The sequence below is a fragment of the Apis florea genome, unplaced genomic scaffold, assembly GCF_048593485.1.
Source record: "Apis florea isolate Af1SG1 unplaced genomic scaffold, ASM4859348v1 contig_3170_pilon, whole genome shotgun sequence".
NCBI classification, from domain to species: Eukaryota; Metazoa; Arthropoda; class Insecta; order Hymenoptera; family Apidae; genus Apis; species Apis florea.
In genome coordinates this window covers 7,332,519-7,358,242 of record NW_028256714.1, presented here as the reverse complement: position 1 = coordinate 7,358,242, position 25,724 = coordinate 7,332,519, and the positions used below count along the sequence as shown (strand labels likewise).

General features: G+C 26.6%; 1 protein-coding gene across 1 annotated transcript in view; it reads right to left on the bottom strand.

Annotated features, from left to right (window-relative positions):
* Positions 1-262: 262 nt before the first annotated feature.
* foxo (forkhead box, sub-group O) overlaps positions 263-25,724 on the bottom strand; it is a 303,094-nt gene continuing 277,632 nt past the window's right edge. The window contains exon 8 of the mRNA XM_086910207.1: positions 263-1,282. The gene's annotated coding sequence lies outside the window, so the exon portion shown is untranslated. The remainder of the gene's footprint in view (positions 1,283-25,724) is intronic.

Here is a 25,724-nt window from a genome sequence, read left to right as displayed (position 1 = left end):
AATTGTCTTCAAGGATTTTTCTGAACACAGATATACTTACGTTGTGCTAACGTATCAAGAAGTGCCATTGATAGAATTTACTACTTACATGTTTTCAATAGAGATTGAGTTTCTTAAGTATCTTTTATTTTTTTCAAAATATTTTGAAATGATAAAACGATATTTTTATTTATTTAATATAATAATTACTTTTTTTTAATTCTTAGATAAATAAAAATTATATTGTTTTTGAATTTATTAAATTAGAAAAAGATAAAAATTAAAAATATTATAAAATGTATATTTTGTAAACTTTATAAAATTATAGAAATGTATATAATTCGCGATTAATATCGCAAGAATTGCAATTATTACGTAAAACTGATACGTAAAAATTTCAGAATTGTTGCAATAAAGCTTATTAAAAATAACGGTTATAAATCGATATAATATCAATTATTAAAAATCAAAATCAAAAGATCAGAACCATATTGAAACATTATTTTAAGATAAATTTAACATTATAATTATATCATTGTATTATTTAATTTCAAGAATCGAAATCGACAAATATCATAACTATTTCCCATCCTCTTTTAGATTTATTTTCGCATATGTAATAAATATTGAGCTAATTAATTATAAAATTCATTATAAAATTTAAACTTCGTAAAAAAATTATACTATTTATTTCTTGAATTTTTCAATTGTTTCAATTTCTAACCAATTTATTATTTTTTCAACAAAGTTTCATAACAACACGTATATTTCTCATCTACGTTACCTATATCTTCAGATGAATATAGCTAATCGCACATCATCATCGAAAAATACCAAATTCTATTCATCGACGATATGAAAATTGAAACAAGATACAGAAAAGCTTTGAAAAATTTCGACAAAACACAATTTTACGATAAAAATGATAAAAATGACAATTATAGATAAAATAGACGAAGTTTATATATACTTTACGACTCGTTATTTTTGTTAAACATCAAAACCAAAAAAAAATTTAGAATCGCGCAAATCGACTAAATCTAATTCGAAGCTTGGATTTTCTTGCCTATCCCATTTTTATATTAGTACAATACAGTAGCAACGAAGAGACAATACCCGCTCTCTGACGTCGATGGTATTTATGGCGTTTTTCTCGCATCACAGTTACACAGGCGTAGATCAGCATCTTTGAAATACGTTTGATGGTATGGTATGTGTCTTGATTGTGATCCGGTATAATTATTTCTACATCTTATCACAAGTAATCGTCGATCCTCCCGCTCGTCCTTGACATATGGGACTTCTGTAACAAGAAAAAGTGCATAAGTTATTTACTGTTATATCCATATATATCTATGTTTTATATATTTATAAAAATGAATTTTTTTTATATGAACTTCAAGAGTCAAAATACATAATCAAGTTTATATAATAGGAATCTACTAGCTAAGATTTTTTTCTAATAAATAGGAGTTCATATTCATATAAAACAATTTTTCGAAATTATTTCTTTAAAATATAATAATATATCAAATATTATAAATTTAGAAACAATTTTTCAAATATAATAATTATCTAATGCTTAATGAATTAATTTTCTATTTATATTTGTATTACAAATACATTTTTAATTATATTATATTATAAAGATTTATAACAGTTTATATAAGCGTTGTTCAATAGTATTTCAAATAATAAAAATTCAATTAGAGTTCAAATCAAGCATTATGTAAAATTCCATATAAATATTTTTATTGTATATTGTATGTATATTTTTTATTGTTGTTATTATTATAATTATTATTGACTATAAAAAGTTAACATTAATGATACAATAAGAATTATTTTTAATTTTTCCAATATTTTTTATTGATAATAGTATGAAATATACATTTATTTATAAGCTTTTTAATAATTAGCTTAATTTGTTATTTCATTAATATTAACTATTAATTCTTTTATGTTACATTTAATTAATACATTCTTATTGTCTCTAATATATTTCTTCATTGCACATTTGTTATTATCGTAGTCAAAGTAAAATATAGGTATTATCATCTTACACAAAAGATTTGAAATTAATCTTATATTTATTTTGATGTTGAATATAATAATTAAAAATTATATAATAAATATTTATTTATTATAATCAAGTTTATAATTAAGTTTATAAACTAAGGTTAAATTGTTAAGTTATTATTATATTATTAATTTTTTCTTCCTTCAAAAATTTGATATATCGAAGAAAACTGATCTATAAAGATTTCTTATTATCTATTTGATTTGCTTTCATTCTTACCAAGTTTTAATTGGTATTACATTTGTCTATTTTTTTTCATTTATAAAGAAAATGCATAAATCAAAACATTATTTGTTATATAAAGTGTTAATATGTAGATATATTTATAACATCTTTTTAGATAGGATTTAAGATCGAGATTAAAACACAAAACGAAAGTATTTATTAAGTTATAAGCAATATAAATTTATGAGATAATGTAAAAACAAAGCGAAATGATGATATGATGGAGATAAAGGGGATAATCTTATTTTATTTTCATCTTACTTTTTTTAATGCAAATTTAATTGTTTATTTTTTTTATCACTGATATATAAATAAACGATATAAAAATATCATAAATATTAAGAAATTATCTCGATACGTGATTTTATTTTTAGTTCGCAAATTCTCTCAAAGTAGATATATAATTAGATATCATCGATTGAGAATACCACTTGAATAAATATACCTAGTTTGTCAATATTTGGTATGAAATTATCAAAGAAATTTAAATTCGGACGATTTTAGGAAAATAAATATTGCAACTATGATGAATACGTTCACAATAGCTAAGTCAATTTAAAATAACCATGATTTATGATTGCAAAATATAAGATATTTATTTCGTGATAAAATTTTTTACATTAATCATTTGTCCTTTAATCGTGAAATGACAAATAAATAAAACAAGATGAAAAATAATATATAACAGCGATCAAAATGATGATATATTTAAATATTTTATACAATTAAGGGAAGATTATGCTCAATTTAAACTTTATATGTATTGAAAATATCTTGTAAACATATAAAATTTTAAATTTATATAGTATTTAAGAAAAAGATTAGGATTTATATATGAGTGCATGCAAAATAGATAAGAAAAAATTTAAATATAAGATGATTTGTTCAAACAATATGATAAATTCATAAAAAATTAAAATTATTTTAGAAATTAAAATTTTTCAAGTACAATATCAAAATCACACTGTTTTGTTTGTATAATGTCTAATAAAGGTTTTAGAATTATTTTATATTATTTTTTATTCGTTCTGTTTGTAATAGGATTCAATTTTTAATAACAGTCTCTTTCAATTCTTTAACATAACTAAATTGCCTTTCACTCACATATACCCTTCTTGACAAGTTCAAACATTTTCATTAATATTCCGGTCGAGACGTATCCGGGCCATTTCAGAATTATTACATTTTAAAAGTAATATGTTGAAATAATTTTGTGTTACATATTGTAATATTATTCCCTTTAAAAACTATACTTATTGCCTTTAATAATACGTATCGTTTATCGTTCAATTATTCTTCGATTAATTTAATATATAATTAAATATCTAATTTATATGATTTTATAGATTATTTATATGTGATCTTATAAGGATTAATTTCAATTTAATATTGATATTACCATTTGTAAAAATAACAATTAGAATCGTTTTCATCGCTGGGAAAATTAAATATTTCCATTTCTTTTTCCAAAAAATATGATCAAGCAAACTTCAAATAGGTTTCCTTATATTTCTCATTTATGGACATTCATTGTTTTCGTTCTTTGCGTTTAACGTTTTAATTGCGAACAATTTATTTTCTCTACTGTAGAATATTATATACGTTTCGTGATCTTTCTAGTGATTCTCTTTAAATAAAAAATATATATATAATAAAGCATAGTTATCTATTTAATATATTTTTCTTACAAGAAATCTTCTAATTGTTTCTTTTCATAGAAATTTTTAAAATTTTGTAAAAGATTATACATAATGACTATTATATAATAATTTTGTAATTTTTGTAATCATATAATATATCTTAATAAAAATAACAAAAAAATCACTTTTCTCTATTTATCATTTCATGAGTAATAATAAATTTATCGATGGTATAAATAAAAAAAAATTATAAAGTTGATTCTTAATCTACTTGACAGAAAAAAAGAGGAGGGAAAAAATCTATGTCAATGTTTCTTTCAATGTTTTTCTTAAATTCAGCCTAAGTCAGCTTATGTTCTGATTTTTTTTTTTAAACTTCATTCTTGCTCATCAATTAAATTCTTTTTTTTTAATATAGCTACTTAATTATTTATAATTATTTACTTATCTCTTAATATATTTTCTTTAGAGAACTATATATAAGTGCATAAAATATATATTTTCTTCCTTAAACATATGAAATATTCAAATATCTAATATATACAATATTCAAATATAACAGATATCTTATTACTATATATGGTGCTGCTTATTTAAAATTTTTAAACGATATTTTCTCTTTCTTTCTTTTAAATTATATCAGTTTTATTAAATTCCGAAATGCAATTTAAAAAATGAGAGAGAAAAATAAAAAGAAAATTGGGAAACGAAATTCTTAAAAATAAAATTTTTATACGTGAATATAATATATTATGACAAATCCATTTTGCCAAGATTTTTTTCTGAATATATTGATTTGAATCTATGATCGTTAAAAAATGTTGACGTGGAAAGATGATTTTTTAAATTGATTAAAAAGAGAGGAATTGAAAATGATATGTATAGCAGTAAAAATAACAGAAAAATTGTTAAAATACGAACAAAAATAAAAGCATGACGGAAGAGATGAAACAAAATATTTTAATAATTCAAATGAAATGTGAAATTCAATTAAGATACATTAATTAACTCTCAAAATAAATAGAAAATTAAATCCGAAATGTTTCAAAATGGATATTTAAGAATGAGGATAATGGTAGACAAGATAAAATAATTTATTTATATTATAAAAAACTTAAAAAGATTAGAATTTTACAATTTTTTGAATAATTTCTTTTTTTCCCTTATTATATTCTCTAACATTGGGAATGCAAATAATTTTTATGGAAACAATATGATAGAAATATAATAAAAATAATTTTACTTTACTATCGTCTCATTTCATTTGAAATTGTTTATAATTTAATAATAAATAATAATAATTTAACAAATAAGTTATCAACTGATTTTTATATATTAATTATTTTGTATTATTAATTTATTTTGTATATAATATTAGTTTGCTTTTAGAATCAAGGCTGTAAAAGGCTGTATCCGATAAATATATTTACACCCTGCATAGATAAAATTCAATATATAATATCGAAAGTATCTTTTTTAATATCTCGAAAACTAATAAATACCTGAAATTGAAATTTAACATTTAAAACTCATCTTCCTTTATGACATTCTCTAAATTTCATGTCAATCGACAGTAGTCGAATTGAGCGATTTAATTCGTTAAAATTAAAAACATTTTCATATCAACTTCTTTCGACAAAATATAATAATATATTATAATCAATTATATATGATTATTATGTGTACTATTTTATACAAATATATTGATATACATACATATTGTATACGATAATAAATGTATAAATATAAATTATAAATAATTATTTATATTTATATAACAAATTATATATTTATATGCAAAATGTTAATACATATTTATGAGAAAGTCGATTAGAGATTAAAACAAACAGAAAAATGTCAGTTGGAACTTATTCATTAAATTATAAACAATTTAAGTTGACATTAGAAGAAGCAAAAAGGGAATAGCACTGTAAGAGACAACTTTTATTCTCTTTCCATCTTGTTTAATTGCTCATAAATTAATAAATAAGCTTTATTATAACAATTAGACTATCGATTTTTGTGAGAAAGTCGATGTATCAATTTTTGTATTTTTCTTTTCTATTTTCCAAAGATATATCACGAAAGATATATTACATATTTTATTATAATATAATATTTATATATAATAAATTATAGATATAAAATATAAATTTGAAATATAGTACATTACAATGTTTATAAATTTGAATCAATTGTTAATGTCGACGAATAGGATATTAACTAATCTTAATAAAAAATTGAAGAAATGTTTAGACTGCTATTAATACTAGATCGTTTATTATGAAGCTTATTTAAAGATTATATAATATCTCTATATAATAAAGTCAATAATAATTTAGCAAACTTTTAAAACTGTAAAAACTTGTGAACCAATAAGTTTAGGATAAAAAAGAGTTAATATTTTTTTGTAGAGATTAAAAAATTTTCACCTATTCTGATTCTGTGCAATTGCATTTTTCGTCAGACTCATAAATGCATAAAACTGCGTAAAGTTATATTCAGATTATGTTTCATTGAACACTGTTTAATATTGATTTGATACAACAGTTTTTTTCTAACCGGTTGAAAAATATAACTTGTTCCACTCTTATGATACATTTTGTATGGAATAATATAATGAATAATAATAATTGATTAATTTATGGACATAATTATATATTCTGTCATCTCCACGATCCTATCTTGCTTTTAGAACTATTATGTAATATATGGATATGTGATTTGTAGTTATCTTAACTAGTCGACTTAAAGCGTTTGCAGAACACAATGAAATCAAATTTTTACAAATTCTTTTTTCCATTTGTTAGATTCTCTTTTATCTTTTGGCCGTTACTTGATCGTCAACAAAACTGATTCTGTATAATCGTCACATTGTGTGTGATATAAAAATTATTATAAAAATAAAAGATGGGTATTCATGAAATTAATTATTTTTCTTATCGTAAGCATAAATCTTTACAAAATGTAATAGCGTTTAAAAAGTTTAAAAAAATATTTACTGGGATTTACCTTGAAGTATAACAAAATTTTCATGAAATTTAAATACAATTATAAAAAATATTAATTATATATTAATCACATTTAAATATCAATGGTTAAAAAGATGCATGACAAAGAGATAAAATGTTTTTAGAATAGAACATATATTATATTTTTAATGAAAAAAAAATGTAGTATCTTCTTTAAATCATAAAAATTATTTCAAAGAATTTTGGAAATATAATAGATTCTATAATAATTTCTAACATTTGTTTAAAAATTATTATTCAAAATTACAATTCCATATATTTGTAATGATGATTCGTAACAAAATATAACATATCATAGTATAAATAATAAAAAAATATCAAAACATTATTTTTCACATATTATATTTGTCAATAAAAAATTTTTAATTCAAAAATTAAAATTTTTCAAATTAACTTTTGGACTAATCATATCTGCAACCAAATTTATTATGCTCAATATTTATCCAAATCATTTTTTAAACAAAGAAAATTTTTAGCAATGATTATTAAGAAAACGAAGAAGAAATTATAGAATACGAATATAGTTTATCATTAATTAGTATGATTTATGATTAATCATAAAAGTATTTGATCTTCGGTAAATTCGATATATTTTATAAATATAATTTTATATTCATAAAAGAAAAATAAATTCGAAATCTACTTTTAATAATTATTTGTTTTCTATATTAATAATGTAATCTAATGAAATTAAAATAGCATGCAATTAATAGAAATAAATACAATGAAAGATTATTTTTGAGCAACTCAATAAAATTTTTAAACGACTGGATATCCTTATATTCAAATGTACAACTTTAATGTAGCTATCATGATTAAATTCTATCTTTGGATCAATGAAGATTTGCTGAAAAAAATCTTTTTCTAAAATAAATCATGATGCAATCATCAATATCAAGTTTCTTCTCTTTGTATGCATTAAAATGATAAAATATATCAAATCGGTATTATGCGTTAAAAGTCAACCATTCTCTTGAAAAATGATATTAAAGTTCCGTTAGTTCTTGAATTCCAAAGGAAGTTGCCCATAGAAAAAAGTCCAGTAGTGTCAAACGTGATAAACGCAGAGACTACAAATGTGGAGCAGATCTCCGTCCCATATACCGTATTTCAAACGTTTTGTTCAAAAGTTGGCGAACCAAACGACTATAGAGATAACCACTTTCATGTATAAAGTAAATTGAGAGACGTAAATTGTAAAACTTGACGTAGTTTCTTCTAAAGAATGGAAGGGTTTAGCATCATTTTGTCTTTCGGATTTGCAACGACTTTAGTAATTTTTCTTTACGTAACATTTCGAAATTAGAATCGACATATGAACAAATTAACGATACGTTTCTTGATGTGCGGAAATCCATGTTTGATAATATTTCAATTCATCATCATCAAATTTTGCTTGTCGTTGCTAGAGAAAATGTATGTTTGTTCTCCATTTCACGAATTCTTTTTTCTTTCCTTTCGAAATTGTTCTGTTTCAAAATTTGTTATATTCAGCGATTAAGAATAAGAGTTCAATCGAATTTTTAAATCAGTTATGGAATACAATTAGAATTTGTATGAATATATGACTTTCTGAAAAGATTTTTAAGGGACATGAAATTGCAGATAGATTGTATTTGTTAATCATATAGATAAATTAGAATTTATGATAATGATCAACGGGATTAATAAAAAATTTTGATTAAATTTTTCGATTAATATTCAAATTCTGGCATAATGTCGATTTAGAATATTACCAAAAAATTATTTTAATTAATATAAAATTTAATTGAAATTTATAAAATATTATAATAATATTCAATGGCAAAATTCTTCTGAATATGAAAAGTATGATGAATATTCTGAGATAATTTTTGTCTATAGATTATTCTGTAGATTATATTTTATTATATAATTATATTATTATTATTTTTTGAGTTTATTTCTCAAATAAAGGGAAAAACATAAATGAATCTTGTGACGTTCCATATTAATAGATTGGTAAAATTGGTTCTACCAATTTCAAATAACATGATTTAATATTAAAATTTTTCATCACCAAACTGTTACATATTGAAAATCACTATTTCTTCTGAAATTTCTTCTGAACATGTGATAAATCTTTTAATATTTTTCGTGATACATTTTCCAAATTGAAAAATAATTTTCCGTTACATAGTTAATAGCATAATTATTCATTCTGTGTTTTTCATTCTTTTAACTACGAAATATAAATATATTAATGTTACTTCAAAAAGTAATGGAATTCCAATATCAATTTTCAACAAAATGATTTTCAATCTATGATTGCTTCCACACTTTTTATCTTTATAATGAACATACTATAATACAAGAAGTACAAAAATTTTTTCAATATCAAATTTGTGAAAATTTTTTTCAAAGATTTAGAATCCAAATGTTATAATCGCGGTGAAACATTCATAATTTTACTATAACATCAGAACAATGTCTACTGTAACGTGTATACTTAAATTAAACGCCATGTAATGAAAAAAGATATTTTCACTTTGATAAAAATTTACGTAAGGAATAAATAAAAAGAGCAAAGAAATATGCAAAAGGGCGCTTTGGGTATAAATTTTTGAATTGTTAGCTAAAAGTCCTGGGCTCAAACTTGTAAGTCCTTGTAGGTCTATTCATATTTTTCCTCGCTTTTATTAGTACTTTTGAAGGAAGTACTTGTATGTTCTTAGTAATTACAAAAGTAAAAAATAAACGGGCTTCGAGTTCTGAGTTCTAAGTAGATCCACTTATATTTTTCCTCGTTTCCACTATTACGAAAGCACTTACCAATTACAAAAGTAAAAAGCAAACCTAAAAATTGCTTATTTCGTCGAGTTTTAATATTAAAAATAATCAATCCCTTTGATTAACACTTACAGATAAGAGGCTATATTATTATTAAGTATCAATATTTATTCAGCCACATATTTTCATGCTTATTTTCAGCCACATATTTGCTTATTTAGATAACACGTCTTTTATTTCATCCCTCGATAGTAAATTATAGTATAAATGTCGGTATTCTTGAAAGATCGTGCAATCACTGCAACTGATTTAACGATCCACGTCTCACATCCATCTTTTATATTGTCGCATGTTTCACTTCCCAGAAATTAACGTGTTGTGAGTGTCAGAGGAAGAGAAATATGATAAAAAAATTACACACAAGAATTTGAGTAGAATTTGAAAACAAAAATACACCCGATGCGTCTATCTATACCTGTATCAATTTCACATTAACATATAAACTTAGAACTTTGAATTTCTAATATCCTTCAATTGAGATAAAACTTTTGAAACTTGTAATCCGTATTTGCAAAATTTGCAAACTCGTTCAATATTCATAACTCTAAAATTCTTTATTTCCTTAAAAATCTCTATATAAAAATAAGAATAAAAGATTTGTTATGAGACTTTAATATTTTTATAAAGATTATATCGCAATAATAATTAAAATTAGTAGAATAAATGATAAAATCTATATAAAAGTTTATACTAAAAGTAAATTATTTGATCAATTTCTATTAATTTCGATCAAAAAATTCTTCGTATTATGAATTAATTTTATCGTTTAAATGAAATGATATATAAATTATTTTTAGATTATTCATTTAGAATATTTCTAATATAAAACCCTATATTATTTTTAATAATATATATATATATAATTAAAATAGCAACATATTTTTAAACTATTGTCTGCGTGCCAATAATATATTTTCTATTACAATTTTCACTTTGTAGATAACGTTATTACGTAAAAATAAGCGATTCGATACATAATTCTTTAATTTTACGTGATAATTTGCGATTTTTAACTTCAAACAAAATCTCATATTAGAGGCGAATTTTCCCAATAAATAAAAACATCTATAAAACTGATCTTCCTCCCAAGTAACGCAACAAATAAGTATAAAACTAACGCAATAAATACAACGTAAAGGACGTACATAAAATTTTTCCTTCCCTCTACATTCAATCGAATATAGATTCTCATATCTATATATCATTGAAGAAATTTCCAAACACGTGGCATTTATACCACCTTTCATCACAACTAATGGATCATCAATTCCGTTTGCGCTACGCGAAAAAACGATCGAACGAAGCGGTTCGCTGTTCGGAAGGCATCGGCAACGGAAGCTTCGTTTAACTCGAAGTTGACGGGCTGACGGAGGTAGAGGCGAGAAGAACGAGTAGCAGCGGCAAACAGACGCGAGGAAAGAGGGATGGGAGAGAGGCCGTGCCGTCGTCACCGTCGTCGACGTCGTGGCCGTGATTTACATGCAGGCCGTTGCCGCGGTGGCTTTTACCGTTCCTCTCCGGTTCTCCACTCTAAGCTTCTGCTCCTCCGCTGTGCAGCCCGAGCCGAGCACGCGCCCGTAGAAAAGGTTGGCCACCTCAGCGGGCTGTCGAAAATCCGGGAATTGGGTTTCGTGTTGGCGTGTTATTACGTTGTTTATGAGCACGGGAACGTAGCGAGACAGGGAAGAAAAAGTATTCACGGACGCACCGGGCAATATTTACCGGTCAAGCGACATTGTACCAGGATTTTTCCAACGGGACGAGTTTTATACGCTCGGCTGATCCACTTTGCTCTCGAACCACGACCAATCGCCGCACCGCTTTGGCATCCTACCAATGACTACCAACGAACCACCGTGTTTCATTTGTTCCCTAACGTGTGACTACCACCACCTCCTTCCTTTACTTTCCATCTTCTTGTTTTTTTTTTTTTTTTTTTTTTTTCATCACCTTTTATCTGTTACAACCTCGTTCATTCACACCCTGATTATGCATGAACGAATTGACGCTGAGCTTTTATTATGAGTGTTGAATTAGAGATCGAGTTGGTTTCTCAGTTATACGAAAATTTGTTCTTCTTGTAATGAATTTCTGTAGAGTGTTCGAAGTTGTTGCGGAATTTATATATTGTTACGTTTGAAAATGAATAAAGATAGAATATTTATTTAGAAAATGTAACGATTAATCAATACATAAGGAGATTGTTATTGTAATGTATTATATGTATTATAATTTTTTTATGCGATGACGTATTAGGAATTGAATTCATCGAGTTGTAAAGAGATATGATATATGATAAAAATGATATTATGAAAAAGATGTTTCTTTACAAAAGTTGTAATAGTTATATAATATAAATATCTATAAAAAAATATCTAACGAATAATTATTTATGGTAAAAATATATTGTTTAATTGGAAATTCCTGAAATAATTTCATTTTGTATGAAAATGTATAAAATCTTTGATATTTCTTATGCTAAAATAAATTGTACGTAATGGAAAATAATACGAAAAATAGGTATCTACGTAGGAATCATATCAATTCAATCAAAAGTGAGTATTTTTTAAAAGTTTTCTTAATTCTTTAAAGAGATATATAAATTTTGTATTGTATACTTCTGAATAAATTTCAAAATTTTCTAAAATTTAATTTTAGAATTATTCAAATTGATAAAAAGAATAAAAATAAAGAAAAATAACTAAAGAGTATCTATTCAAATTGTTTAGACAATGAAATTCTATTGTATCATTGTGATTTGAACGTAGTTTTTTCAACATTTTGATCTTTTATTTTTACTTTTTATTTTCATACATTATTTTCACACATTTTCACGTAAGACAAGTAGGTCATTCTTATTGCTAACTGACAAGAGCGTGTGAATTTTCATGAAGAGGTGCTGTGCGCGATGAAAACGACGAGATATGCGACGAGTGGTCTTGAAACCAGCGCAGCAGGTGAAAGGTAAAGGACTGGATTGCGTGATGAGATACATTACGAGCGATTACTCCTGTTTCTCCTGTTAACTCCCTCGCGCACGCGGCGTAATGCGTTATTAAACAGCTGTTTCTGGGAGTCTGATGGGAAACTCGCGCAAATTGCTCGTTTGAGAATTGTGGATGTCCTTTGATTATTCGAATTATTTGTCATTTCTACGAGGAATGTTTACATATGTTGAAAAACATTGGATTTTTATTTTTTATGTTAATTGATTAATAACTGCTAACGTATTGTTATAGCTTGCAGTGTAACTTTTTTTACAGTATATAATTAATATATATTTAGTATATTATGAACATTGGTATATGCTTCAAAACACGATTTTTCAATTTTGGATTTATTTGTTATTTTAAAAGTTAGAAAGATTATTTATCGTATATAATTAAATATCATGTATTTACTGTAATAATATATTTAAAAAATTTGGAAAAAATTGCAATTTTTAAAGAATGCAATTTGCGAAGAAAGTAAAAGATTTTTTATCTTAATCTTTAATGAAAATTTAAGAAATTGATTTTGAGGATTTATATCAGTTGTATTCATGCTGAAAATTTCATTAAAATTTGTTAACGTTGAACTACAAACAATTGAAAATCGCAATTTTTTCACGACTTTCGTTCTAAAATCTGAAAATTTTTATATCTTTCGATATCTGTTGCTTGTTTCACATCAATGAAATTAATACATAAATCTTCAGAATGTTTTTTAAATTTTTACTAAAGATTCAGTAAAAAAATTGTGAAAAATGATCTTCAGCATTTTCTCTAATTCTAATGAATTGCAATTTTTTCAAAAATTTTTTTACGTGTCATGTAATAAACTAATTTTTTCAAAACAACACATTGAATCCAATTTTAAAAATATCGTTTTTTAAAAGATATTCCAATAAAGTTATTGCAGTATAAATATTTTATATATTTATGTATATGTAATATTTTTTGCCTAAAGTAAAGACAAATAAACTAAATATCAGTCATTTTATCATAAAAAAAAATTTGAATTTTAAATTCAATGAAAAAATTGAAAATGATTTAAAAAAGGAATTTGAAATCAAGAAATTGAAATAATAGGATATTTTGATGTTCTTTCAATTGTTGATCATCTTTGAAAAAATGAAAATAAATTTGTATTTAAGCATTTTATATATAAATTCTAATACCTAATAATAAGTTTTGAGAAAAAATATAAATATCAAATGCAAAGCAAGTCTTTAATTTTTTAAAAGATTGTTGCTCTTATTAAGTAATATGTAAAATATTTTCCAAAAAATTTACAAATATAATGATAATTTACAATATATGTTATATAAATACAATACAAATTTACAAATAACAATTCCAAACAATTGAATGTTTTAAACTATATCTTTTCTTACCAAATATTTCTATTTGAAATGATATTTTTGAAGTAAATAGTATACTTAAACATTATATAATTTATTCTATTGTTTTCAATATTCTGAATCACTTATTACATACATTGATTCTTGATTTTAAAAATTATATTTTAGAGTTTCTTTTTTATTTATCTTTTTTTATATAGCGATTTTGTTTTATTATATATATTATTTTTATTTAATAGAAAAAAAATTTCTGATTTTTAATTTTTTATAATATATTATGATCTAAAATATTTCCATGTGTTTATCATTCGTATATTCAACTATGAAGATAGAACAAAACTTTATCTGTAATTTTAATCTATTGATATTTGAAATTAAATTAAATGTTTATTTAATCTTATTTTTGTATATGTTTATGTAATCTTTTTTAAAAAAATATCTAAGAAAAATATTAGTTGCATAATTTGAAATTTTTGTAATATTGAAGTTTTGCTTCAAAAAGTTAAATAAAAGTTATAACAAAGAGGATATTAATTACATTATTTGTAATAATAAAAATCTACATTAAAAACTTTTTTATTTTTTTAATTTTATTTTTATTAGATTTTATTTATTATTAGATTTCACAAAATAATTTTCTTCTCTTTATTAAATTCCATTTATATCGTAAATATTTTTTAAAAATTTTGATTTTCATCAAACTCTATATAACAAAAAATTTAAATAATTAGAATTACAGGAAATAATTTATTAAAAATTAATCAAAATTTAAACTTATTAAAACTTTATTAAAATACAATTTTTAAATAAAATTCTTCAGAAATATTATTTCAAATAATATTATCTTATATAAATTTTCTTTCTGTTTTTTTCATAAAATTTCATAACGTAATAAAAAGTTTCTCATATACAATGTTATTAATTCAAATGATTTAAAGTGCAACAATCGAAAAAAAATTATTTGCTATCTTATCATGTTTAATTTGTTGTAATACGAATTATTTACGTCGTATTCATACTCAACGATTAAAAATTCACCTAGAAACTATTCCTGTCGTATTAAAATTTTGTTGCATTTAAGTATCGATCTTTTTTATCGCGAATCACGAAGGGAATTCCAATTGTCAAAGAGAATGTTCAGAAATCATACAGGCCAATCCTTAGTACATAAATTTCATACTATATCAAGGATTTATTATTAGCATAATTCTTTCAAGACTCTCCTCTTGATCCTGTTTCGTAATTTCATTCTGGTGTGTCTTCTTTTCTCAGACAAGGTCCATTCTTATTCCCATCACGGCTTTGAGTAGCGTCATTCAGGAGACGGTATTTGAGCGTAGAAGTGAGGAATGAAATAGAAAACCGACGGACGAATATAAATGAAGAAGAAAATGAAAGTAATGGATGTCAAGAAGTCGATACGAACTTCATTTCATTTTATGATTATTGTACTTGCATCGTTCAATGTAGTGTATTCGAATCATTTTGATATCATGCAATTGTTACATGTTGCACTTAAATATGATAAAAAATGAAAAGAACAATTTATGGCTATAAATCGTGATTTTATAATCCAGTTTTCGGTTTTTACAACATATCGCGATTTTTCAAATGGTTAAGCATGTTGATGCTAATTGATAAATTGCGTGGAATTAATTTTTCACGGGTTTGAAATTTCTACGTTTACGTTGAAAATGGATTTTTTTAAATGTGTGACTTGTTGGTCTAGATGTTTTAATTTATTTATTTATTGAAATTTTCATTGTATAGAAATATAAATATAAATATATATATATATAAAATATATAGTGAAAGTATAAATTTGTTTCTATGAATTTTTATAAAATTGTGAATAAGAAATTTATTTTTATTGAAATTTTGTTTTTTAAAATTTAAAAATAAAATCCTGTTTTAACATACTATTGATTTTCTGAGACTGTTAAAACTGAATAAATGTCAATAATAATAATTTATATCATATATTTAATACTATTATTTATAATTTATTTTATTGGATGTTTCATACTTTTTGAGGTAAAAGTAAAATATCAAAAACATGATTTAAACGTGAAAATAAGAATTTTATATATAAATTGTTAAAATATTCGTAAGACAGCTGGAGTTAATTCTAAAAAACAAACACAAAACTTGGCTGATTGTGTATATTATTTATACTGATTATGTTGCTAGTTGATTATTACTTCAATTCACGTTATATTTGAATTCACTATGATTGAGAAAATCTCAACAATTCATTAGTATTGACCATTTTCATAAGATGAAAATTATGAAAATTGAAATTTTCTTTATCTCTTCGACTCTATTTTGAATCTATCTCGCTTTTTCTGAATATCTTTCATTTTCATCAAATCATTTTATATTTTTCTCTTATTTTATTAAGCTATGCTCGAATCTTGAAAAAAGCATAAGTATTAAAATTTTCATTCAAATATTTAAAGAATGATTGATATCTCTGTGAAATATCAAATATCAATTTTTGATTTGATAATATTAATTTGTTATCGTTTTAAAAAAGTACCAGAAAGTAATATCAAATATACTTAAAATATTGGATTGTATGAATAAATACAAGTAAAAACTTTTACTTAATTGTTTTTCAAGTAATTACTTGTTCCATATGAAATAAAATATTTATTAAAAATAATATTTATTTAAATTTTCCACTAAATAGTTAAAATATATTTATGTAATGTTCACTGTGAAAACTTTAAGTAAATTTTAGTAAGTCTATCTCTTGTTTGTCTTAATTTTTCTTTACTCATAATCATATAGCATTGTTCATTTAAATTCTCAAAAGATTTACAAAAATCGAAAAAATTACAATTTCTGGAAAAGCCGTATCCTGTTCAAATTCAAAGAACATTATATGCGACATGTGACAAATACGTTTTTCAACAATGTAGATAAAACCAGAGATAACGAAAGAAGAAAATATTCCCAAGATACATGGATGATCCTGAAGTTCAACTAGATATTTGTGAAGATGTAGATCAGAATACAATAACTTAAATTGCCAAATCCGTATCAAAGCTTGACTTATTTAATAATACTGATTTATCTTTCAATAATCGTACAAAGATTATTCACTGGCTTCTATTTCAAAATTTAATTCATTTGAATAACCACATGATCAGAATAATTAATATCAGGTAAATTAATTCTTATATTTAGAAATGGTTCGAATGTTTGACATGCAAAATTAAATGGAATAATCATACATTTCGAAAAATCTATTTCCGTTGTAAAAAAAAAAAAAAAAAAAAAACAAAGCAGATATTTGAATCAGAAATAGTATTAATAAAAATATTAGATAGTATCAAGTTAGTATACGATACGATTCGATATCGAATTATTTGAATATATCAGCAATACATTAGCGCTTAGAAAGTCGATACAGGTGAATTTAGATAGCAAAGGAGAGAAGAAGGAAGAAAATAGGGGTGGACATTCTGGTAGCATTTCGAGGAGCCAGTCATTCATATACTACACAAAAGCTCGCGCCACTCTTTGCCCCGAGAATGAAAGATCGGGCGTCGATGGTAAAACGTGCTTCCCCGGACTTTGCTAATGGATTCCGCACTCTGATTTCACCTTCTTCTTTTTCCCTTTTTTATCTTTTTCTTTTTTCCCTCCCCTCCCCCTTTCTTTTCTTTTTTATTCCATAGTCCACTTAAATCCCATGTACTTTCCATGTCTTTGTCCAAGTGCGTGTATTTGGCGTTCTCGTGGAAAGCAATATACATAATTGAAACACCTCCAGAGAACCCTTTAGAACTCGATCTTCGGGTACTGAGAGGAGAAAAAAATCCGTTTATTGTGTATTTTATAACCGAACGCATCCGACTCTATTAAACCTGAAAGCAATTAAGCGTTCGTTTGTGAAAAGAATCGATACTTTCCCCCGTTCAATCGTTCTTGCTCTTCCTGCGGAAAAAGAAGGGAAACGGAAATAAATTTAACACCATCGCCCGTTTGTCATTGATAAGATAGAGAGATATTTTCTTTAGAGTATTCTTCAACATTTATTTCGTCTTTTCCTTTTATTTTTAGCATTTAGCATAAGAAGATATCTGCTTTGTTCGAGTCTAAGAATCTTAACTTTTGAGATTGAGATGAGTGAATCAGTGATTGAACTTATTTGTTTATATCCTTTGTTCGTAGTAACATGAGCTTTAATGTTTAGATATAGAAATCTATTAAACTGGTATAAGATAAAAGAAAGAAGTATCAAAGGAAATGAAATTTTATGAAATGAAACATTACGTATTTATTTATTGCATTTGAAAAGTATAATTTTTTTGTTTTTATATAACGCATTTATATAATTGTATTTTTAATTAGTTATTATAATTTTATAATTGTATACTAAATTTTATAACTTCAACTTTAGATTTTGAAAGAAATTTTTTAACTATGATAGATAGAAATTTAGATAATATACAATCAATTCCAAAAAAGTTTTAGTACACTATTTCACAAAGAAATTCACGTATCATGAAAAATTCGATTTTAATGAAATTTTTTTATGCAATTTATTTTCCGACAAAAAATCTTTTTAGCTGTGCGAAATCAATTCCCAAATTTTTTTCATTTTTTGTATTTTAGAAATATTTTTTAAACAGGATAATAAAGCTGAATATTTTATAATTTAAATTTTTGCTCTATCCTGTATCCTTAACCAACGACAAAGTTATAATATTTTTAAAAAATATTTCATTAATAAAAAAATCACATAATATGGATATTATGATTCATATAATACAAAATATATATAACAGAATTATTTTGATTTAGACATAATCTATTAGATATTATTTAGATAACAGTGTTAGATAATATTATAGATAAATTGTTCTAAATATTAGAACGATATTTAAAAGATACAAATACTTATACAACTTTTGACTAGAAATTAATTGTTGATCTGATAATATCTAATTTCTCGGATACGATTTCATGGATAGCATGGAGAATCGATTATCTCCTGATAATATATTTTTATCCAATTTTAGGATTATATAACGAAGAAAATCCTATCCATCATTGTTCCTTTAATACTCCAAAGCAATCAACTTTATTTCTATTTAGTACTTAAACGATACAAGAGTCACGTTATTGCGTTAATATCTCCTGCTAATACAGTTTCCAGGTGATAATTAGTCATTGATCTCGGTTTAAGTCATTTATTGGATGCTTTCTGCGACTAATCTCTTTAAATACTATCGTTTAATCGGATATGTTTTATCTATAAACAGGTTGCAATAACGAGAACAGTACAGATATTTATATTTCGGATCGCTGTATCGTATATTTTATGACGATATTTCTTTCGTTCATCCAGATTTCTATGCTGGAATGTAATAATAACGCTATAATATATTTCTCTTTTTAATTTATATCGATTCGACATTTATTCCGGATGAGCTACGTGTTATTTATTAATAAATTTATACTACTAAATCAATAACTGATTTAATTAGTTATCAGCAAATTATTTTTACTAATAAAATTTATAACTGTGTGAATGAAATTAATTTTAATTCAAAAGTGTCCTTGAATATGTTTAATTATTATATTGATTCATTTCTATTATTTTATTATTCATGATTAATTTACGTTACATCCATATTTACATATTGACTTATTTTTGAATATAAATAAGATAAACTTTTCTAAGCACGATAAATATTTTTATGAGTTAATATTAAATACTAAATTGTTCTGTTCAGGATAAGATAATACGAAAATTAAATAAATATTTCAGTTTTAATCCATATTAGAAAGATCAATTATTATTTCACTATAATAATTTTAAGATAAATATCATTAATTTCCTCTCTACGTTTATTTACTTTATTTTATATTTTTTAAAAGAAATTCATTTCGTTTCATTCATAAATTGATTATATAAAATGGAATATGGTTATTTATTAATGGGAATGATTATAAAATGAAATAATAATAATAATAATATTAATTTTATAACTGTTATTTCTCATAATAATTATTAAATATTATTGATTTTTTCATAAATTACATAAATATCAAAATTTCATTGTATTAAGTTTTTTTACATTAAATTTACATGTATATTTGAAAAATAGAAAATAATTATAAGATTAAAAAAAAAAATAATTTTTTTAAATAAAATACAACGTTAATAAGAGATTAGATTAATTATTCAAAAAAATAATTCCACTTAGACAATTTATTTTAACTATAATATAATTTAATAACGTAAGAATGATGTAGGAAACTTTATCATTTTTGAATAATACTTTATTCAATACATGTATCGCACATTTTCTTTATTTCCTATCTCGAAATTACTTAAACCAGAGAACTATTTTAAAACTACTGTATATTTTGTCAAAATATTAATTTTATTTATTTTTTAAAATTTTTATCAAAAATCACTTTGTTTCTTTTAATTAGAAATTAAAAAAAATAATTTTACAATTAAAAAAATAATAATTGTCCCTTAATAGTTAAAACTATTACATAACCTGTATACTTGATGAATTTTACTTTTTGATTCCACGAACGCCAACATGTATTTGTATTAAAATACAAAATTCTTAGCTTATGAATTATTATACTTCTTAAAAGAAATCTTAGCATTAAAGACTTACGTGTATTTAACAACGTCTTCATCTCATCTATAATGTAAAAAAAAAAAAATCGATGAAAATATAATAACAGTTTGATTGCGATAAGCCAGCCAATTTATCGATAACTAACATTTAATTTCTATAAGTAAAGTATAGCGTACCGTATTCGGTTGCAACGAGATATCCATATACGGGTTACGTACGTAATATACGCGTGTAATTCACCATTCCGTGAGGTTGCAGCGTGGAGTTATTAAGCTGGCACGAGCGGCCGTGTCCAATACCAAAAGTGATAGAATTTAATTTAAAAAATAGGTTTGTCGGTGGCACCGTCGCATAGAGCGTACAATTTTTTATATTTTTAATTTTCACCGGAGAACGTCGTTTCTATCTGTCACTGACACACCCCCCATCTCTTTTCGGAACAAACGAACAGCGAGCGAGAGCGAGAGAGAGAGAGAGAGAGAGAGATAGAAGGGAGGGGGAAGGGTACAGATCGGGAGCTATCCTGTCGATGTATGATCTGGCCGTTGATATATGGTGGTAACGTGAGCAAAAATGCGAGGCCGATTGAATTACATTGAGTTACGTGTCGTTACGCAACGTACCTACGGACAGAGAGAAGCCTCGATAAATTTATAGTACGACCTTTTGGTTACGTTTGATTTTGAAAAATCGTCGCCGTTCGAAATTACGATCCCACCCACGCCCTGCGCGTTTTGGCACGTGCGCGTCGACTATATTTATTTGCCCCACGTGTTCTCTCGGAGAACATTTCATGCATCTCTCTCTCTCTCTCTCTCTCTCTCACATTGCCTCTATCGTGCCACCTATTTCTCGGTTGCTCGATCTCTCTCTCTCTCTCTCTCTCTCTCTCTGCTTTCTTCGTCGATTCTCCGGCGTTCCCGATTTCGGATGCCCCCGCTTTCCGGCAAAATATGCGGGCCGAAGAAACGACGCTTTATAATATCACGACTGACACTTATCGTTATGCATTCTTAAGTGATAAATCTCGAACGAGCCGCGGAAATGTTCGAAATTTCGGGGAAAGCGCGGTCGTCGCGACGCGGATCTTCGACGCTTACAACCGGGCCACGCGTTCATCTATGTCTGTTCGTGATCGTGTAAGTTGGACACGCGGATGTGCACCAACGTGTGTGTGTGGTTTAATCCCTCAAATTTTTCTTAAAAAGTGATAATTTTTCTTTAACGATAGATAAAATGCAATTAAGAGAATAATAGGATATGATGTATTACTTATTACAAGTTATTATTTTAATATAAGGTAACTTTTTACTTATTTCCTTATTTGTTAATATTTATATACAGGTTAATGACAAAAATAGACAAGCAATTAGGTAGCAGGAATATTTGCTGATGATGTTGAGGATTGTAAAAGATTCTTTAAAATAAAAGTTGATATAAACAAATTTCAGTTGAGGTTTATTTATTAGACAAGCAATTGAAGTTTGCGTTAGATGAAGTAGAAAGAATAGATAGAGCGGAAAAGCTTTATCTCCGTTACACTTTATTTCGTTCTGTCTCCATTCTACTATCTCTATTCCACATCACGCAAAGTTAAATTGCTTATAACTTAATAAATAAATCTCGATCGATATTTTATTTTGCACTCTAAAATCAATAAAAATATTCTCTGAATATATTAATATTCCGCATGCCACGAATATTACGGTTAAATGAATCAAACGGTTGGTGGAATATGAAAAATTTTTGAGGGCAAATTAATCGCTGATAGATAAGAATAATAATATAACTGTATAAAATAGCGAATTTAATTATACAAATATGATTGCGAAACAAAAAATTATGATGCCTCTCCATCCATATTTTTATTTCTCTCGATATTATTAAAAATCATTTGCTTCGAATAATTGCACGAATTTCAAAACCTCTCAATTTAAACAAATAAACTTGCTCGTAAACTCCTACCAGAAACCTAGCTAGCCATCTTCTTAGCCATGCAATTACCAAGCGATAAGAACAAAGACCGGTCACCGTCCAAAGTAGATTGAAAGAAAACCGAACGACAGCAAAGAAAAGAGACTTGGCCAAAAACCATTCCCTTCAAGCTCCAAGTTCACCATGCCTTCGACACTATTGCCCCCTTAAAAGACATCTATTAATTCGACCGGTCATACAGGTCACGTGTGTGCCCCCCAACTCGAGAAACCAAACTCGATCGGTTCTTCGAGTAACGACTATTATCTCGATCCACATCCCCGAACTTACATATCAGCCAAGGAGACGGTGTTCGACCGGGGGGGGAGGGGGGGGGAGGGGAATCCGGCGCGATATCCCGGCAATTCGAGATAGAAGGACGCGTGTGTGCGAGGGAAAAGAAAGACGCGGAGGGTTAGCCGGTCTCTTTAGATCGGATATGTGGATATCGTCGCTGTGTACGTGTGTGCATATGTGGTGGTGGCGGGCGAATAGGTAGGAAGATATCGGTGGGAGGGGTTGGCCACGTGGCGCCGCGGCGCGCCGTTCCGGCGCCGATGTCCCGCACACCCTGCGAGCTCAGTTTCACTTCAACCCCCATGCGGCCCAACCAGACGACGGACGGCTTTCGTCTCCAGGATTTGGCCTCGCCGCGAGACCAGCCTCTCTCCGTTTTCGCGCCGACTGTATCGACCTCGTTTCCTCTATTGCCTCCCGCGCTAACTTCGCCTAGCGCGACCTTCGACCTATACTCGGCGACACGCTTCCGTGTCTGAATTTCGGCGTCCAACGGATTTCGTATTCTCTTTCGATCTTTTTATCTTTCTTTATTCCCTTCGGGGATGGCGTATAACTATCTTCAGCCGATATGGCAGAATAGATTAGATGTTTCGCAACGAGGCGGAATGGCGGATCTAAAGGAGGGCGATGAAGTCATTTTTATGTCTATGTTCTAAAAAATTTTTCGGGCATGTACTATACTCGTACTTGTTCATTCTTAGCTTGGCAGGTGTAGATTGGATAATGTACGTTAGTTAGATGTAAAGTTAAATAAAGATTGTAATTATAGATTTGTAGGATTGAATGTACATATTTGAAATTTGATTAAGGTGGTGCTAAAGGTATAGTTTGATAAGATTGAATATATGTATATATATATAATAGCATTTAAGAGAAAGAATACGTAACAGGTCTCGGTCTTTAAATGAAAATGAATAATTTTCCTTAATAATATTTTCAAATGCAAGATTTTTCAAGATTATTTCGAAGGAAAAGATTAATAAATATTCTTGCTCTGGTTTAATATTATCACTGAATATAAACGAGAATAAAGATTGAACAATCAAATTCAACTTGAATGAATTAGAAGGAATATAATATAAAATTTAATTAATTTAGTTACAAGAATCGAAAACATCTTCTTAATTACATAATTATATTTTAAATCCTATTTAAATTCTTTAGTAAATAACTATTATTGGTTAACTAATTTATAAATTTCTGAATGAAATCACTGATAGAAGTGGTAAATACCAAAATAAGTGAAATTAAAATCAATATTCTCATTCATATTCTCAGTTTAAAATTGCACGTAAGAATAGACTTTTCATTAAGAGTTATAAATTTCAAACGATATATTTATATATTAATTTATAAATTAAATTATAAAAGAATATAATATTCATTCATTTCATAAACAATTTAAAATTAACTATTAAAATAATAGTTGAAGAGAAAGAGATTTCATCTCACCAATCATATCGTTGAGGCATTATGCATCTTCATTTTGCAAATATTCAGTTAATAGTAATTCAGAGAGAGAAAGAGAGAGAGAGAGAGAGAGTCAAACTATTTCATTTCAGAGTATGAAACTGAATAGATTTCATCCAGTAACTTTGTAAGTCGTATAAGACTGAAGAACAAAAAGAACTTTACTACAGCGAGAAGTGCTTTTGATTTTGTAACGAGTAACATCGTTCAAAATGACACTGGAGAAACTTGAATTAAGATTTCTTTCTTTTTCACGTTATTTTTCAAAAGAAAAAATAAAAAATTCCAACTCATTGATCCAAACCAATTAAATAATTTTATCACATTTCTAATATACTCGATTCAATCAATAATTCTTCTTATACAATGTTCAAGCTTAAAGATTATCATTGGCCACGATTTATATAAGAAAAATAGAAATTATAATCATATGAATTTAAACTTTCACCAAAAAAAAAAAAAAAAAAAATTTCTTCATCCTTCCATCACGCTTCTATCAGCCCGCTATCAGATTCGAGTCAAAGTTTCGAAAGGAATACAGCTGGACAAGGAACACGGCTCGAAACGAAGAAAATCGGGCAGGTCGTGGAGTGGCCATCGAGGCGGTAGGTCGAACACACGAGTTTTCGTAGTTGGTCCGCCATCTTTATGGTTACGTCAGCATGTTTCAGTTCCCGGATCTGAAAGTTTTCGCCCGGCGACAAGATATTTCAAGTGGTCGCTCGGTCGCTCAGTCGTGATCGCCCTACGCTGAAATATTGGACGGCTCTTTCTTGCAGCCGCATATTCTTCTACCACCACCTCTGCTACTCTTCCGCCACCATCTCCTTCTCTTCTTCATCGGCAGCCTCTCCACTATCCAACACTAGCCGGGGTAGCAGCGGAGCCAGCATACCCCCCCAAGAACACCACCCATCGTCTTCGTCACCCACCGAACGGCGACCTTCTTTTTCCTCCTCCGCTTTTCTACTGCTTCTCTCCCTCTCCCCTCTTCTTTCCTCCCCTCGTCTTATAGTAAGAAGTTCACGACTTATGAGTCGCGTATTAAGCACACCAACCCGACTCGTCGTTAACTACCCATGAATGAGTTACGCCCACCCGACTCTAATTCTCAAATTGTCCAAAAAGAACGGCAAAGTGTCTATTAATCCGCGCAGCTTCGCCCGGCATCGAAGAACATCCCGAATTGGGATGGGGTCGCGAAAGAATTACGAGGGTTACCCGTTCTGGTTAGGAATGGTGAAGATGAGTGATAAT